This window comes from Dasypus novemcinctus, chromosome 6 (genome assembly GCF_030445035.2).
Source record: "Dasypus novemcinctus isolate mDasNov1 chromosome 6, mDasNov1.1.hap2, whole genome shotgun sequence".
NCBI classification, from domain to species: domain Eukaryota; kingdom Metazoa; phylum Chordata; class Mammalia; order Cingulata; family Dasypodidae; genus Dasypus; species Dasypus novemcinctus.
This window is the reverse complement of record NC_080678.1, coordinates 57,645,038-57,661,626: the sequence shown is the minus strand read 5'-3', so window position 1 is coordinate 57,661,626 and position 16,589 is coordinate 57,645,038. Positions and strand designations below refer to the sequence as shown.

The 16,589-nt window shown below is 38.4% G+C and overlaps 1 protein-coding gene across 26 annotated transcripts in view; it reads right to left on the bottom strand.

Annotated features, from left to right (window-relative positions):
• The window catches only part of SGMS1 (sphingomyelin synthase 1), a 390,648-nt gene that overhangs the window by 185,731 nt on the left and 188,328 nt on the right, over nucleotides 1–16,589 (bottom strand). The window contains exons 1-2 of one of the 26 annotated variants that reach the window (XM_058298861.2): nucleotides 2,382–2,518; nucleotides 132–221 (exon numbers count right to left, since the gene is read on the bottom strand). The exons of the other annotated variants lie outside the window; for them this stretch is intronic. The gene's annotated coding sequence lies outside the window, so the exon portion shown is untranslated. Of the gene's footprint in view, nucleotides 1–131; nucleotides 222–2,381; nucleotides 2,519–16,589 lie in introns of those variants that run through there. 26 annotated transcript variants of the gene reach the window in all.

Below are 16,589 nucleotides of genomic sequence, written 5' to 3'. Positions count from 1 at the left end.
TTTATTCATAGAAATAAATGTTCTTTCCCACTTCCCAGTACAATTTCTGGTTGTCATGATATTCACAATAAGCTTCTCAAAGCCAAGTACAAGCAGGCCTATAAATACAATGCCAATAAAGAGTTACATACCATGGTGCATCTAGTGGTTGGACATTAGTTTTAAAATCATGTACTTCTAGGAAAATCTCCTCTCCATTAAAGTAAATAACTGCTAGTTGTCTATATGCAGAAAGATAAAAAAATAAGAAAGTATAGTTTTCAAACTTGAAGAACTATATCTCAGGGGCATAAAGGGTTGCCTTTTCAACAACTTAAAATTGAACAAATTTTAAAATTTGGTTTAAATTTTTCAGTTTTACCAAAATGAAAACAAAAGCCAGTTAAGTAGAACATCTACAGACTATATCATATGTGTATGCTCAAAGAGCCTATAAATAGATCTTAAACCCACAACACACTAGAAATGCTTCTAACCCACAAAGGTTTAGAAATGCTTCCTCATTTAATTCCATCAAAGACTTACTTGGCTAAAAATGAAATATGGCCCTTGAAAACATATATGTGAATATCTTTAAAATTAATGACTTTTGAATTAATATACTCCCCCCAGTGTGGGACATGACTCCGGGGATGAGCCTCCCTGGCGCTGAGGGATTACTACCAAGTACCAGCTGATGATGTAACTAGAAAATGACCTTGAATAAAAGGGTCAACTCAGATCAGCAGAATATCTCAATCTACACATAATACCAGGAGTTAAAAATGCTTTTTGACCTGAATAAAAGGGGGAAATGGAAAGGACAAATGAGTTTATAAGGCTATGAGTCTCCAAAAAGAGCTGGGAGGTTATCAGAGGGGTTGCCCTTATGCACACCTGAGCAGAGTCCCAGAGACAGATAAAGTAGATACAATCCCAGGTATTGGTTCTTCTGAGGGCTGCGGAGACCCACAGGTTCTGTGGTCATGGCAGATGGAGTTCGGTTTCATGTCAGTTGGCCCTACTTTGGAGTTTGTGTTTCTGTGTGATGGAGCTGGACTCAGATGTGATCTTTGTCCACAAGTCTCTCCTGTTACTTTTGCCAGAACTGTGGTTGGTGCTGGGGTTTAATGTATACCCGGGGGACCTGAATCTCTGGACTGACCATGTGATAGCTGGGCCCTGAGCCTCAGCAGACTTGCAACTCCTACACTCTGGTTTATTGGACTTACCCCACCCAGCTAACATGGAGGTGAAGAGGGTCAACCACCACACCCGGGAGCCAAGAGTGCCTACACCTGGAAGGAGAATTGCATCCAGCATTCATGTGGAATCTAAGCCCCCTCTTGATATAGATGTGGAGTGGACCCCACCATTCCAGGGTCCACAGGATGGAGGAATAGAGTATGGATTCGAGTGGACTTACTGATACTCTATTCATGAACTACTGTGATTAGTAATCGAAGAAAATGTGGCATTGGTATGGAGAAAGTGGCCATGGTGGCTGCTGGGGGTAGGGAATGGGAGGAAGAGATGTGATGTGGGTGCATTTTCAGGACTTGGAGTTGTCCTGGGTGGTGCTGCAGGGACAGTTACCGGACATTGTATGTCCTCCCATGGCCCACTGGGTGTACTGTGAGAGAGTGTGGGCTATGATGTGGACCATTGACCATAAGGTGCAGCGGTGCTCAGAGATGTATTCACCAAATGTAATCGATGTCTCATGATGATGGAGGAGGTCATTGTTATGGGGGGAGGAGTAGGGAGAGGGGGGTGGGGGGTATTTGGGGACCTCATATTTTTTAATGTATATTTAATATATATATTAATATATATTTAATATATAATAATATATTTAATATATATTATATACACACAGGAAAGCACAAAAATCTTAGATAGCTTGATAAATTTCATAAAGAGAAGACAAGACACATGTGTAACTACAAGTCTCCCCAAAAGTCACCACAAGACTTCTAATACCCAAAAGTAACACCCTTACTTCTAGTATTAGTTTTGTCTGTTGAGCAAGATAAAGGGGATGTCTACGAGTCTAAGAATCCTTTTATCTGGATCAACATAAACCCTTTAGGGAGAGGGAAGCAAGTCACTGCTGACTCCCAGATGACATTATTTCAGAAAGATGTTAACATGTCTGAGGAAGGTGATTTGGATGGTGGGTTGGTTGTTTAAGGTAAGTTCGCCAGAGACTATATGGCAGAGAAGATGTTTTATGATAGAAACACAAGGGAAAGGGCCTTTCTGTTATCAAGAATGAATGGCCTGCTAGGGTGAGATAAGGGAGCAGCAAAGGGAAGAGGGGAGCGGGCGGTCAGAGTTGGATCTCCTTTCTATAACTATAAAAACACCTATTGTCGTTCTATTTTTTTAAAGATACTAACCTCACTATCCATGCTAGGAATGAAACTAAGTTACTGATGTATCATCTCGCTTGATCGTCCAGTTCCTATGAAGTCTGGTTTGCTTCCACCAGTCTAGAGATAAGAATACTGAGTTCCAAAACAGCCAAGTACGGTGCCTGAAGTTAAACAGTCAGTAGGTAAATCAAAGCTGTTTTTCTGTACAGCTCCCTCTGTATGCAGAGCTAGAGACACCATAAACAAAAAGGCAATGTTCTTAGAAATGAAACCAAGTACATGGATACAGAATAGTTGCATTGTGTCTCTGCCCGAGAATCATTTAAATGAAAAGAATGGGAATTGAGTTATTTGGGGTCCAAAGAATTTTCTGAATTACTACAAAGTTGAATAGCTTTGTTACTTGAAAAGTAGGCCCGCTTATCGTTCTGTACATTGAAAAATATTCAAAAGAAATCCTTACAACTTGGAGAGGTGTAATTTTCTGAGATGTTAACTTGGTTTATCTCACTGTATGGTTTCCCACTGCAAGAGAAGAAATCAGAAGAATGCGATATCCCTCAAAGTCATAAACACAGAGAGGCAAGTTCCCACCATAAAACTATAAGGAACCCATCTTCAAACAACATGCCACCCCGCATGAATATTTAATTTTTTTAAGTACTTTCAAAAAGTAGGGACCAAAATGGGAAGTTTCTATTCTTAAGAGGGAGAGAAAATAAATTATCTACTTTTTTAATAGTACATGTGAGGTACCAAAAGACATGTAGCTAGAAAGGTCTTACTGCATCCTCACTAAAGAATACAAATATTTCATGACAACAACTACATGATTGTCAGGCTCTGTGAATGACTTTACATTTAGTCCCTTTATTCAATCCTATAAGAACCCTGCAAGGGGGCAGGAGGTTAGAATCCCCAACCTGTGAGATGCAGACCCTGGGCTCAGGAGGTTATGTGAATTGTCCATGGACACAATGTAAAGAAGTGGAAAAAGGATTGCAAATCACATCTGTCCAATATCAAAGATGCACAACAGTTCAAGCTTAACGATGAACCCAACTGAATCTGCTTTTTGATTCCAAATCATTTAGTGTTCCTTTTCATTTTTTTCTGGTTTCAAATTGCTGTTGATGCCATACTGAGTAGAGGATATTGATATTCCTTCCTTTGGTGAAATGGGGGAAGTATCTTCTTAGACAGTGGTTTAAACACAGGAAACAAAAGAATGGATGGACCCTTCTTATAAATTAGATCACTGCTAAAGCTGCTGAGGGTAGCACTCTGGTAATTATCTTTATATATAAGGTAGCTCAGGGAATACACAGGAAAAACTGCAGGCCTGATTTTGTAGTAGAACACACATCAAGATACAATGCAAGGGGAAGCGGACTTGGCCCAATGGATAGGGCATCCGCCTACCACATGGGAAGTCCACAGTTCAAACCCTGGGCCTCCTTGACCTGTGTGGAGCTGGCCCACGCACAGTGCTGATGCGTGCAAGGAGTGCCCTGCCTAGGGGAGCCCTACCTTCAAGGAGTGCACCCCGTAAGGAGAGCTGCCCAGAGCAAAAGAAAGCGCAGCCTGCCCAGGAATAGTGCCGCACACACGGAGAGCTGACACAGCAAGATGATGTAACAAAAAGAAACACAGATTCCCAGTGCCGCTGATAAGGATAGAAGCAGTCACAGAAGAACACACAGGAAATGGACAGAGAGAATGGATAACGGGGGGGGGGGGGGGGGGGGCAGTAAGGGGAGAGAAATTAATTTTAAAAATAAATCTTAAAAAAAAAAGATACAACTATGCATACAGTAAAGCATGTAGGGGAAAAAGTACCCAAATTACACCTTTAAGGCCATGACTCTAAACTTTTAAGTTTAGAAAAGCAAGAATCTTTGTAGATATCAACCTAATGACAACCAGAAGAATGGGAAGGGGTGGAGGGGAGGATAAAAAAGTGGGGACTGTACAGAATAAGGTATCCTTCCTGTCTTCATAAGAATTCTGGTATGCCAAACTAAAAGGAATGGTTGGAATTTAGTCTGAAAAACTAAGGGTGAAGATGGAAAAGATTAAATCTCACAAAATTATGCAAGGCATGGCAAATTTACAAGTTTGCGTTTGTAGGAACAACCCTTTTAGAAGTTTATTACTTCCTCCTAGATCAGGTAGGGTAGTGATTTCATTTTAGGAGCCAACCTAACTGATCAGTAGGCAGAGCTGCCGAGGGAGCAACACTGGGAGACTGCTGAAATGGACAGACACATGACACAGAGATTGCAGTAGTCATGCTTCATTTTTGGCATCCCTGTCTCAAACCCTATTAGTTATTCTTCAGTTGTTTCTTTTCAGAGGGAAGTACTCTGAGAAGAAATGAATAACATAATGGGAACACTAACAACACAAGACCAATTTAATTATATTTTCCATTATATTTTAGGTATTCTATGAGTGTGAAAAACATATATACACTCAACACATTCTCATTCGTATAAATGGTACGTTATGCAAATTAAAATATGGTTTAAAGAAAATACAAAGTTAGTGTTTTCTTCTTCTAGTGTTTAACTCTCAATAAACATGGTCTAACTGAACCTTTACCTTTTTCCTCTGCTTTGGGAAGAACCTTCACTATTTCTCACAGGGATCCTCTACTGTTGAAACATCCAGGCATCATCTCTAGCTTTTGCTGACTGAAAGTTGCAGAGTCTCCTCCTGGAGCCATTCACAGGGTTTCTTCCTGCAAGCAGCTGGTATTCCCTCTCTTCACAAAGGAGAATGACTTTTCATTACACTCACAGAAAACCTTAATCTGCCTTTCATGGACTGCCTTCTTACCAGATTAAAAATGTAATGCAAAGGGTAAACCGAATACATTCTCCCAGCCCTTTACGAAATCTTGCTTCAGTTTAAAGCTAAACATACTTCTCCTTAGAAAATCACAGAGCTCTTTTCTCTGAGATGCTTGGCTGAGATGTAAAAGAAAGCAGCAAAATTTAACAGACTCTATTAACCACCAGGGAGTTTTAACAACTTTGTAACTTGCCTCTCAAATGGGCTTACCTAATAAACACATTTGAACAGAGTTTGGAAGAGATTCGGCTAGGAGAAAGATTTACAAATTGCAATCAACCAAAATGTGTAAGGACTTTCCGGGAGGGGGATAGTTTAAAAATTTCATAGAAATACACCTCACATACTTATTCCAAGAGATAACAAAGAGTGAAAGCACCAACCATGCCCCAGGAAACAGTGAGATAAATTCAACGTAAAACTGGGAAAAACTGGAAAACAACAGGCTTCTCTCCTTGCAGTGGTCAAGTGTCTTTGCTTAAGTTGAAGAAAAGAATACTTCAACTTTCATTCAGTAAATATTTACTGAGTGTCAAGGTGGAATTACACAAAAACGAAAGAGTGGCTTCCCTGAAGGAGCTCACAGTTTACCAAAGAGAAAAATCCATAAGCCATCATTTACATTTCTAGGTAGCAAGCAATACCAGGGAGATAAATAGCAACACCAACAGACAGAGACACTTCCCTGTTAGGGGCCAGGCATCTAGATATTTTATGTATGTGTTATTAATCCATGAAACAAACCTTTAAAACCAGCAAATGTCTTCCTGTTTTATTGATAGGGAACTGGGGTGTATGGCACACAGAAGAGGGCCATTCCAACAAAAAGATAATTATTTATTAAATTTTAGGATTCACCATCTTTACCTTTTGCAGGCTGCCAAGAAGTGTCCAACTTTCCTAGAGCTTCTACTGAGAAGTTCAAAAATCAAAGAAATAATTTTCTAACATCCCAGGGTGTATTATCAGGGGCCAAATCAATAATACCCTGCATCTGGTTTATTGGGAATGTTTCTGGGTTGGGTTGTTGTCAAACTTTCCTTATCTATTATTTAATCAAAGCTTCTTGTCCGCAAGAGCATTATGATAAAATGGAATAATGGAACACACCCTACAGAAGTGCAGATAAACAACACCTGGTGATAAAGGAGTTTCTGTCCAAGAGAGATGCTTATCAGATTAGTCAAATCTACTAACTAATGTATATCTGCTTCCTACTCTGTAAGACTTCCCTATGTAAAATGGAAAATTAACATCGGTCAATCAGAACATCAAAACATTTCTTCTCTTGCTTTTGTGTTTGCTCTATATGTGTCCTTTTTCCACTCCCTTGGTGGAGTTCCCTTTCTACTTTCAGAACAGGATACTGATCAATTCAGGAGTCACTTAAGTGTGAGATCTTATATTGCATAAAAAGTTTTTCTTTTAACAGTACTTAGGACAGATACCAGTAAACACCCAATAATAACCTATCATATTTCCCCATTACCAATTTTTTAACTAAAGCTTCTCAGTTTAGAAGTCAAGACATACCTCTACTTTCCACACTTAGTCATTATTTTCATGACTGGATTTCTACCTACCCTCCAAAGAATTAATCATTGTTAGGTGTTTGATCCTGCAATTCTCTATAAATGGCCTTCCCCTACCCTGCCCCACACTGCAAATCCATGTAAAGAAAAATGAAAATACATTTTCATAAGTGTCCATCTAGACCAGTCTTATGCAGAGACAAAGAGGGCCTCAACTAGCAAAAGTAATCTGGGGCCCTGAAAAACAGCCCAAGAATCATTCTTCCACTTATTTACTGCCCTGTGTCTTAAGCTTGAATCACTAAAATAGTAATAACTGTAGCATACCAAAAAATCATGTCCCTTAGGAGGTCTGGGTTAAAAGGCAAATCCTCAAATGGCTCAGTAATGGAATGGTATAGCTGGAAATTAACTGTCCAGATAACAGAAAAGTAACATTCAGAAATGAATTTATTTTATTTTTCAGTAAGTAAAAATCTTTCTGAAAATTTTTTCTTGCTCCCTTGTTGCAAAAGTAATAGATGTTCTTTGCATAACTTTATTTAGAAAATAAAGATGTACACAGATAAGACAAATTACCAATAAACTTAGCCCTCAATCAGAAACATTTACCATACTGAAATATTGCTGTCCAGTCCTTTTTTGTGTGGACCACAAGGGCAGGGACCTTTGTTTCACACACATGTATCTCATAAACACCAAGAACAGTGCCTGGCATATAATAGGTGTTAAATAATTGCTTAATTTCCATATACTTTTTTTCCGTGTGTGTGTATATATATATATATATATTTTTTTTTTTTTTAATGCACGAGTGTTTACAGAACACTCGTTCTGGCTTTACAGAACACTCATGCATAAAATACAGGACTCCCCTATACCACCCCACCAACCAACACCTTGCAATGGTGTGGAACATTTGTTAAAACTGAAGAAAGCACATTTTTAAACTGTAATATTAATTAAAGTCCATGGTTTAAATTAGACTTGAATTTGCTTTAATTTTCATTCTTTTATCATCTATACAATCTAACATGTCCCTTGTTAATCATATTCATATATATATTTCAGTGCTGCTAATTGCATTCACAATGTTGTACAACCATGATCACTATCTATTCCCAAAATATTTCCAACATTCTAAATAGGAACCCTATACATTTTAAGCCTTAACTTCCCATTGGCTACCCCCACCCCACAGGCTGGTAACCTATATTCTATATTGAGTTTGCTTATTCAAATTGTTTAAAATCAGTGAAATCATACAATATTTATCCTTTTGTTCTGGCTTATTTCACTCAACATGATGTCTTCAAGATTAATCTGTGTTGTCACATGTATCAGAACTTCATTACTTCCTAATCTTAGATAATATTCCACTTTATGTATATACCACATTTTGTTTATGCATTAATTGGTTAATGGACACATGGATTATTTCCATCTTTTGGCAGCTGTGAATAATACCACTATGAACATCGGTGTGCAAATATCCTGCTTTCCATTTTGGGGGGCATATATGTAGTAGTGGGATTGCCACGTCAGATGGTAATTCTATACTTAGCTTTCTGAGAAATCGACACAGTGGCTGCACCATTTTACATTGCCACCAGCAAAGAATGAAGGTTCCTATTTTTCCACACTCTCTCCAATGCTTATTAAATATTTTCTGTTTTTTAATAGCAGTCATTCTAATGGTTGTAAAATGGTATCTCACTGTGGTTTAGATTTGCATTCCCTGATGTTTAGTGATATTAAGCCTCTTTTTCATGCGCTTTCTAGCCATTTGAATATCTTCTTTGGAGAGATGTCTATTCAAGTATCTTGTCCATTTTTTAACTGGATTTTTTGTTGGTAATTGTAGGATTTCTTCTGTATCAAGGATATTAATCCTTTATTGGATATATGGTTTCTAAATATGTTCTCCCATTGTGAAAGTTCTCTTTTTACTTTCATGATAAAGTCCTTCAAGGAAAAAAAAAAAAACCTTCTGATTGAGATGCAGCCCCATTTATCTACTTATTCTTTTGTTGCTTGTGCTTTGGGTGTAAAGTCTAAGAAACCATTATCTTACATAAGGCCCTGAAGATGCTTCCCTACATTTTCTTCTAGGAGTTTGATAGATCTTATATTTAGGTCATTGGTCCAGTTTGAGTTGATTTTTGCATATGCATTGAGGGAAGGGTCCTCCTTTTTTTTTTTTTCAAGTGGAGATCCAGGTTTCCCACCACCGTTTGTTGAAGATACTATTCTTTCCAAATTGAGTTGTCTTTGCACCTAGTAAAAATCAGTTGGTCATTAATGTGAGGGTTAACTTCTGAGCTCTCAATTCTATTCCGTTGGTCTGTATGATTGTGCTTATGCCAAGACAAACCTGGGTTTGTGTGTGTGAGAGAGAGAGGAAGCAGTTTTTATTGAGATATATTTATATCCCATACAATCTACCCAAACCATATAATCAATGGCTTTTAGTATAATTATAGTGTTGTGCTTTGCATAATTTCAATCTTTGTATATTTATTGAGACCTGCCTTGTGACCCAGAATGTGATCTATCCTGGAGAAAGATCCATAAGATCTTGAAAAGAAAGTATCATCTCCTGATTTGGGCCGCAACACTCTGTATATGTCTGTTAGGTCTAGCCTGTAAACATATTGTTCAAGTTCTCTGTTACCTTGTTGATATTCTGTCTAGTTGTTCTATTCTAATGATGTAAGTGGTGGGCTGAAGTCTTCCAACTATTATTGTAGAGATATCTATTTCTCCCTTCAGTTTTGCCGGAGTTTTCATGTATTTTTGGGCATTCTGGTTAGGTGCATAGATATTCAAGGCTGTTATTTCCTTTTGTTAATACATAATGGTCTTCTGTTACTCTTTAAACTTCTTTGCATTTAAAGTCTTTTTGTCTGATAGTATAGCTACCCCTGCTCTTTTTTTGTTACTGTTCATGTGTAGTATCTTTTTTCTAACCTCTCACTTTCAGCCAGTTTGTATCTCTGGGTGTAAGGTGAGTCTCTTGTAGGCAGCGTACAGATGGCTGGTGTTTTTTAATCCATTCTCTATCTTTTGATTGGGGAGCTTAATCCATTCACATTCAATATTACTATAAATGCATTATTTACTTCCAACATTTTATTCTTTGGTTTTCATGTCATATCTTATTTTTGTCTTTTTACTCTTTTGGTTATCCTTTTGGCTATACCTGCTTTTTATGCTTTCCTCTAAACCTCTCTTCCCTATCTTTTTCTTTCAGGCTGTAAGGCTGTCTTTAATACTTCCTGCAAAGTTGGATTGTTTTTTATAAACTCTCTTAGCATCTGTTTATTTGGGAATATTTTAAACTCATTTTCATATTTGAAGGACAATTTTCCCAGATAAAGAATTTTTTGATGCCAATTTTTCTCTTTCAGTAGCCTACCTATATCATACCAATGTCTTCTTGTCTCCATGATTTCTGATGAGAAATCCACACTAAGTCTTACTGGGCATCCCGTGTATGGGATGGTTTGCTTCTCCCTTATTGCTCTCATGACTTTTTCTTTATCTTTGATGTTTGACATTCTGAATAGTATGTGTCTTGGAGTAGGTCTTCAGATCCATTGTGAATGGGGCATACTGCACTCCTTGGACATGTAAGTTCATTTCTTTTGTGAGCATTGGGAAATTTTCAGCTATGATGTCCTCAAATACTCTTTTTGCTCCCTTTCCCTTCTTTCTCCTTCTGGAACTCCCATGACACAGATTTCTTTTTTCTTTCTGATCCTCCATTTCAAGTGTCCTTACTTCAAGTTCATTGACTTTTTTCTTCTTCTATCAGCTCCATTCTGCTCTGAAATCCTCCTGTATATTTTTCATTTATTTTCGGTCTTCAACTCCAGTAGTTGTTTGGTTCCACTTCAAAATTCTCTTTACTTAGACACCTGATATCCTGTAGTTCTTTCTCCATATTTTCATTTACCTCCTTATGCATTTTTTTAAGGAGGTAATGGAGAGCCAACCCAGGACTTTGTACATAGGAAGCAGGTGTTCAGTCACTTGAGCTACATCCACTCCCTCTTTATGCATTTTTAAGAACATTTTTTAAAGACTTTGTTCAGTATGCCCACATTCTTATCTTCTTATTGGTGGTAGATAATTTTATCCTCTTCTTTTGTACGGCCCATATCACTTCCTGTTTCTTTGTCTTGTACTTGGCACACTGTACATTTCAATATTTTAAAATGTTAACTCTGGGATTTATTCCCTGGGATATCTGTGTCTTGATTTTGTTGCCAGCTGGAAAAGAGAGATTTTCTTGAGCTTCAGCCCTCCCATCAGGAAGGTCTGCCAAATCAAATGCACTGTGCAGGATTTTCTCTATCTTACTGGCTACAGTCTTGTCCTGTGTTTTTTGTCATTTTGGAGACAACTGGTTGTCCCTCTGTTTCCCAGAGGACATACTTCCCTCTCAAGGGTATCTAAACCCTGCAGGCCTCTGCCCCAGGATGTCTGTCTCAGTAGTTTCTGATACTGCTTTTGCCTGATGGGCAAATTCAGGAGGAAAGTCACCCAGGGGAGGACTTTCCCAATTGCGATTTTTCAATTTGTTTTTTCCCAGCCAAAATAGGACCAGGGACCCATGAAGGAGGCATAGAACAGCTCCAAAGCATCCCCTGGAGGGTGTTAGTAATGATGCTGAAAAGTTCTCTGGCAGCTCCCCAAAGCTGAGCTTTCTTGGTCTGCCTAGCAAAAGCAACCCTTCAGATAAATTTCCCCCAACAGCACTGAGGAAATCCTGCATCTTTAAATCTCCAAAGCCTCGGTCCCTGTCCCAGGGGGGCTGAAATAATGGCTGACACATCTTTGAAACAATGGCTGCACTCTAGGGTGAAGCTGAAACAATGACTGCCCTCAGAGCTCAGCAATTTGAATTTGCTAATCAAAAGCCATGATCAATGATCAGCCATGCCCACTCCTGTTCCTGGGGAAGAGGATTTTTATGTCCCTTTATATCAGGAGCACCTAGTCAGGGACTGGACAGGTGCCTGCCTTGAGACTGGAGGATGGGCACTGGTTGCCATCTCACCTAGAAGCAATTCTCAGTTCTTTACTGTACTTTATCAACCTCTTCCTCCTGCTCATGCAGTGTTCTTTTGGCCTCCAGGGCTTCAAAATAGTTGTTTCAGACAGTTACTGACTATTGAATAACTGTTTTGGTGGAAGCTCTGAGTCCTGGAGCTCCCTACTTTATCATCTTTCCTGGAAGTTCCTCCCTGTATGCTTGTCTACATACATTTTGCATATTTTATATAATTTAATCCATTTTATGTATACTTTTTGAAAACTTTTTTTATGTTATAAACATAGGACTATACATTATAAACTTTTTCATTCCGCCGCAGGCCTTCTTTACAGGCTAGTAAACTACTAAATATTCTTCTACATCTCTGTCCCTGCCCCGTCCCCCAGCCTCATTTTCTTTTCTTTTTTTTTTTTTTGAGAGATGCCTGATTCACTCTTTGGTAGAATATTGATTTTCTCCCACGTGCACTTCAAATAATAATTGTTTTCTTATATTGTAAGAGTTATCCAGGTTCACTGTAAAATTTTGAAAGCATAGTTGGGTTTTACAAAATTGAGGATACATATATGCTATTTTGTAACCTTTTTTCACTTAGTATTATAACCTGAATGTTTTCCTATCTCCTTAAATATACTTTTGGGGAAATTTCCTACTTTCATAAATGAGTCCTCAGAACCCAATTTCCCATGGCCTTCATTAGACAAGGGCATCATTAAAAATACAAATTATTGGAATACACTACAGCTATGGGTATAAATGATTAGGACACAAGCCAGGAGGAATGATCCCAGGAGACAAACTGAATATGGTATCGAATTTTTGTTTAGTTTTAAGAAATTCTCCAATATCTGGCTCTTTAATCAGCGGTTACTCCCTTGTGAAAGTAAAAGGAACATAAAACAGCTAATAATCTTAGAGTCTGCAAAGTGAGTTATTAATCCAAACAGACTTTTCCCAAATAATGTTCTCACTCTCTATATAAGAAAAATAAAAAGCAGACAGAAAATTATTTTCCTGTTATTTTGATGTGGTTGATTTCAAAGCAACTCTCCACTATTTCTGAATCATTAATGAAAGGTCTGTATCAACAGTTTCAATGAAGTTCTCTTTCCAACAGCAAGAAAGGCCTATCTCTCAACACCATCAAATTTGTATAAGGGTATTTGGAGAAGGCTTACTCCAAACATCTGCACATTCTCTCCCATCATTCATCAGAAGACATTTCTGCATTGGTCATAGTGGCTTAACTGATTAACTATGATGCAAATTCCAGGCCCAAGGAATTCCATGATCCATGAGATTAAAGATGCTGTATTAAAAGGCATAATTATCTGGTGGCCTTCCCTGCATAATGAATCAACTTTTTCATTAAACGTACTCTAAACTGCCTTTTAATATTCTATAGGTGTACTATCAAACAAATGAAGCTCATCCTGTCAGGCAAAATAAGGGTTAGTTTACCAGAGTGATCCTCTAACCCTGCTCTTATAGAGTAAACACTCAGTTGTCTAGTTACCCAAGTAGAAGTAGGCAAGTCATTTTTTTTTTAATCTTCCCACCCGCCCCCGCTGGCTTTTTGCATGCTGTCTTCTCCCTGTGTCCATTTGCTGTGCATTCTTCTCTGTATTTATTTATTTTATTTCCCCTCCCCACTTGAGGCTTGCTTGCTATCTGCTCTGTGTCCATTTGCTGCACCTCTTCTGGGTTTTTTTTTTGCTTATGTCCGTTTTTTGTTTCGTTGCCTTGCTGAGTCAGCCCTCCACAGCATCTGCTGGCCGGGCGGCTCTTCGCAGCTTGTTGGTGAGCCCACCTTCAAAAGGAGGCCCCGGGACATGAACCTAGGACCTCCCATATGGTAGATGGGAGCCCAAATGATGGAACCACAGCCACTTCCCAAGTCATCTTCTAATATTATCTCCCATTGAAGAAACAGAAAGGGTATGAAAGAATCACTGCCATAAATAACATGTAAAGTCTATACTAGATTTATCCATAGAATATACGATTCGGTGTTCCACTTTATGCATTCAACAAATTTTCTGAACAAGTGGATGTTATTAAACAATATTTTTCATTCACCAAAACTCTTTTCCTTCATGGAAACCTTCATGCTTAATGTATATGAGATTATTCAACCTTCCTCTTATTCTACTTAAATTCTGGGGAAGCCTGATTCACAAACGTCCGCTAGAGTAAAAGTGACAAGTCTCATCATTAGCATGCAGTTTTATCAGCATTATAAAACTGCTTAAACAAAAACCATGTTCAGAAATAATGTTTCCTAACTAGCCTCAAACTTCTTCTGCAGTACCTTCCTGTGCTGTTTCAACTCATTACACCAACTCCCCAAATGTCTCCCTTTAGAAGGTCAAAATCACTCATTAGAAAATAAACACAGCTCGAACACAGTTCAGTTAAAGACATTTGCCTGAAGCAAACTGGTAATGCCAAGGAATGTCCCCAGCCTCTGTTCAGAGATAAACCAATTTGTTTTTTGACTTTGAGAAGGTCTTTTCTGCCATCTCTGGACTTTGAGTTTTGTGTTTTCATTTTTTTAATCTACAAAACAGGGAGTTGGGTGAGATGTTATCTCTCATTTGTGATTCTGTATTGAAATGATTTGCATTTACAATTATTCCAAATTATGAGCAAAAGTCGAGTTTGATTACTGTTGATTAAAAAATTGCCAGGAAAGGCAATATAGTATAATGGTAAGAGACAAGCTTTGAAATTAAGAAATATAAATATGACACCTACTAGAAGGTATTAGGAAGGCATTAGAAATACATAGAGGCATTTTTGGTTTGCACTTTCTTTAGGGGGCAGGTCCCAGGATGCTAAAAGTCCTGAAATGTGTGAGGAAAACAGACATAGGAGGAACTGTCCTGCCTTAAATAACCCTTCTGAGCAGTACTGAAGAATCTGGATCTGAGACCACATGGTTTTTCATTAGCTGGGTGACCTTGGATGACCTATGGTTAAGCCATTTAATTCTGAACCTCCATTTCCTCAAAGGTAAAATGGGGACAATGTTACTGAGCTAGATGGACTGAGGCAGGTTAGTTTAGGGAAAGTGGGAAGACAGGTGGCAGAAAACACAGCCATGAAATCCTGCCTGGAAATCACCTGCAGGAAGGCTGCCATTAAGAACAAAGTAAGAAAGACCCTGCCAAGACCCTGGCCAAGAGGTCCCATTTGGATCTCTTTCCCGGGTCAAAGAAAAGCCCCAGGTAACTCCCAAGAGGCCTCCCCATTGGTCCTGGATAACTCCAAACAAAAGGCCTCATCATTGGTCCCCTGAGAACTAATAGATGGGGCAACCAATTAGTACAGCAAACTGCTGGGGCCCCTCCCCAACATTAGGAAAGGGGAAGAGGAAAGGTTTTAAAATTTTTGGTTTACACTATGGTCCGCATGCACATCTTAACTTGTAGCATGCCCAGCACCCATGTCTGGGGTTGTGTACTGTTTTATTTTCTTATTTCTTAATAAATTCTTCACTCCCTTTCCTACCCAATGTTGTGTACTTAAATTCCTTTATGCAACATAGCCAATAACCTAGAAGCCCAGAACCCAGAACATTCTGCTAATAGGAACACTGTATAATGTGGTATGGGCTTGGAGCAGACTGCCTGCATTCAAATCCTGGCTTGACCACTTACAAGCTATGGGCTTTTGTGCGCTTAACTTAACCTCTTCACCTCCTCATGGAGACGAAAAAGTTGTGGGGATGTGATGAGTAGGGGCTCAATGCATATTAGTGCAGGGTCATTTAATTAATAGGTGCTCAATGGGTGCTCCTACTCTATGGCCATTCAAGACCATATTGTGAAACCTAGATACTTTCAAAAACTCAGTAACTTCACCCATTTCTGATCACCCTTGACAAGAACAATTAATAAATTGTAGTAGAGTTTATATTCATTAGCAATATTGACTTAGCAAATTGTTTTCAAAACAAATCTGAAACTGGTGCTTAATTTTAAAAAGGCATAGTAATAGAATTGACTGATAAGGCACAATATATACAGAAGTCTTCAGGTCCCACAATATATTGAATAGTCTAGAGGATTAAATGGCAAAGCCCAGGTTCCAATTTCCAGGTTAAATGCTGAAACATCTAAATATTTAAAAATCGAGCCCCACTACCAGTTTCTTTAAACATCCTCACACCCTCCTCTATGACTAAACTGCAGAAAGATGGTGAAAAACAATAAACAGTATATTCTTGCAGAAATGCATTGAAATTAATAAGAACATTAGTTAGATCAACATGCACAAAGAGGGGAGAAAAATGCCTCTGAACTACTGACACACAAGTGTGGATGGAAATGAGCAACACAGCTCGTTGGCTACAATAAATGCATATCCTCAGAAGCTAAAGACTTTCCATTAATAGACACTCAGCACATTCATTCCCAGTATTCAAATATCTCAAAGTTCCATGTCCATGGAAGGGAATAGTCCCATGCTCAACATGGTTTGCTTGTATTTCTTACATTGTAATGGCATACTGGCGATCAGAATCAAGACTATTTTACCTGTCAAGGGAGGGGTTTAATAAATAGTTGCTGAATTAATAATTGTACCTGCCTGAAATAAAATTTGGTTGAAATACCTTAATTTTAGGAGAAAATATTTAAATAGAATGCAATATATTTTATCAGTGCTGTTTCACATTTGCAGGCAGGATGGAAAACTGTTAAACTAAACTCTGAAAGGTAACTGGTCATTCACCCAATGTAAGTTCAAAAGCTACCTTCATGAAGCCCAAAAGTAAGC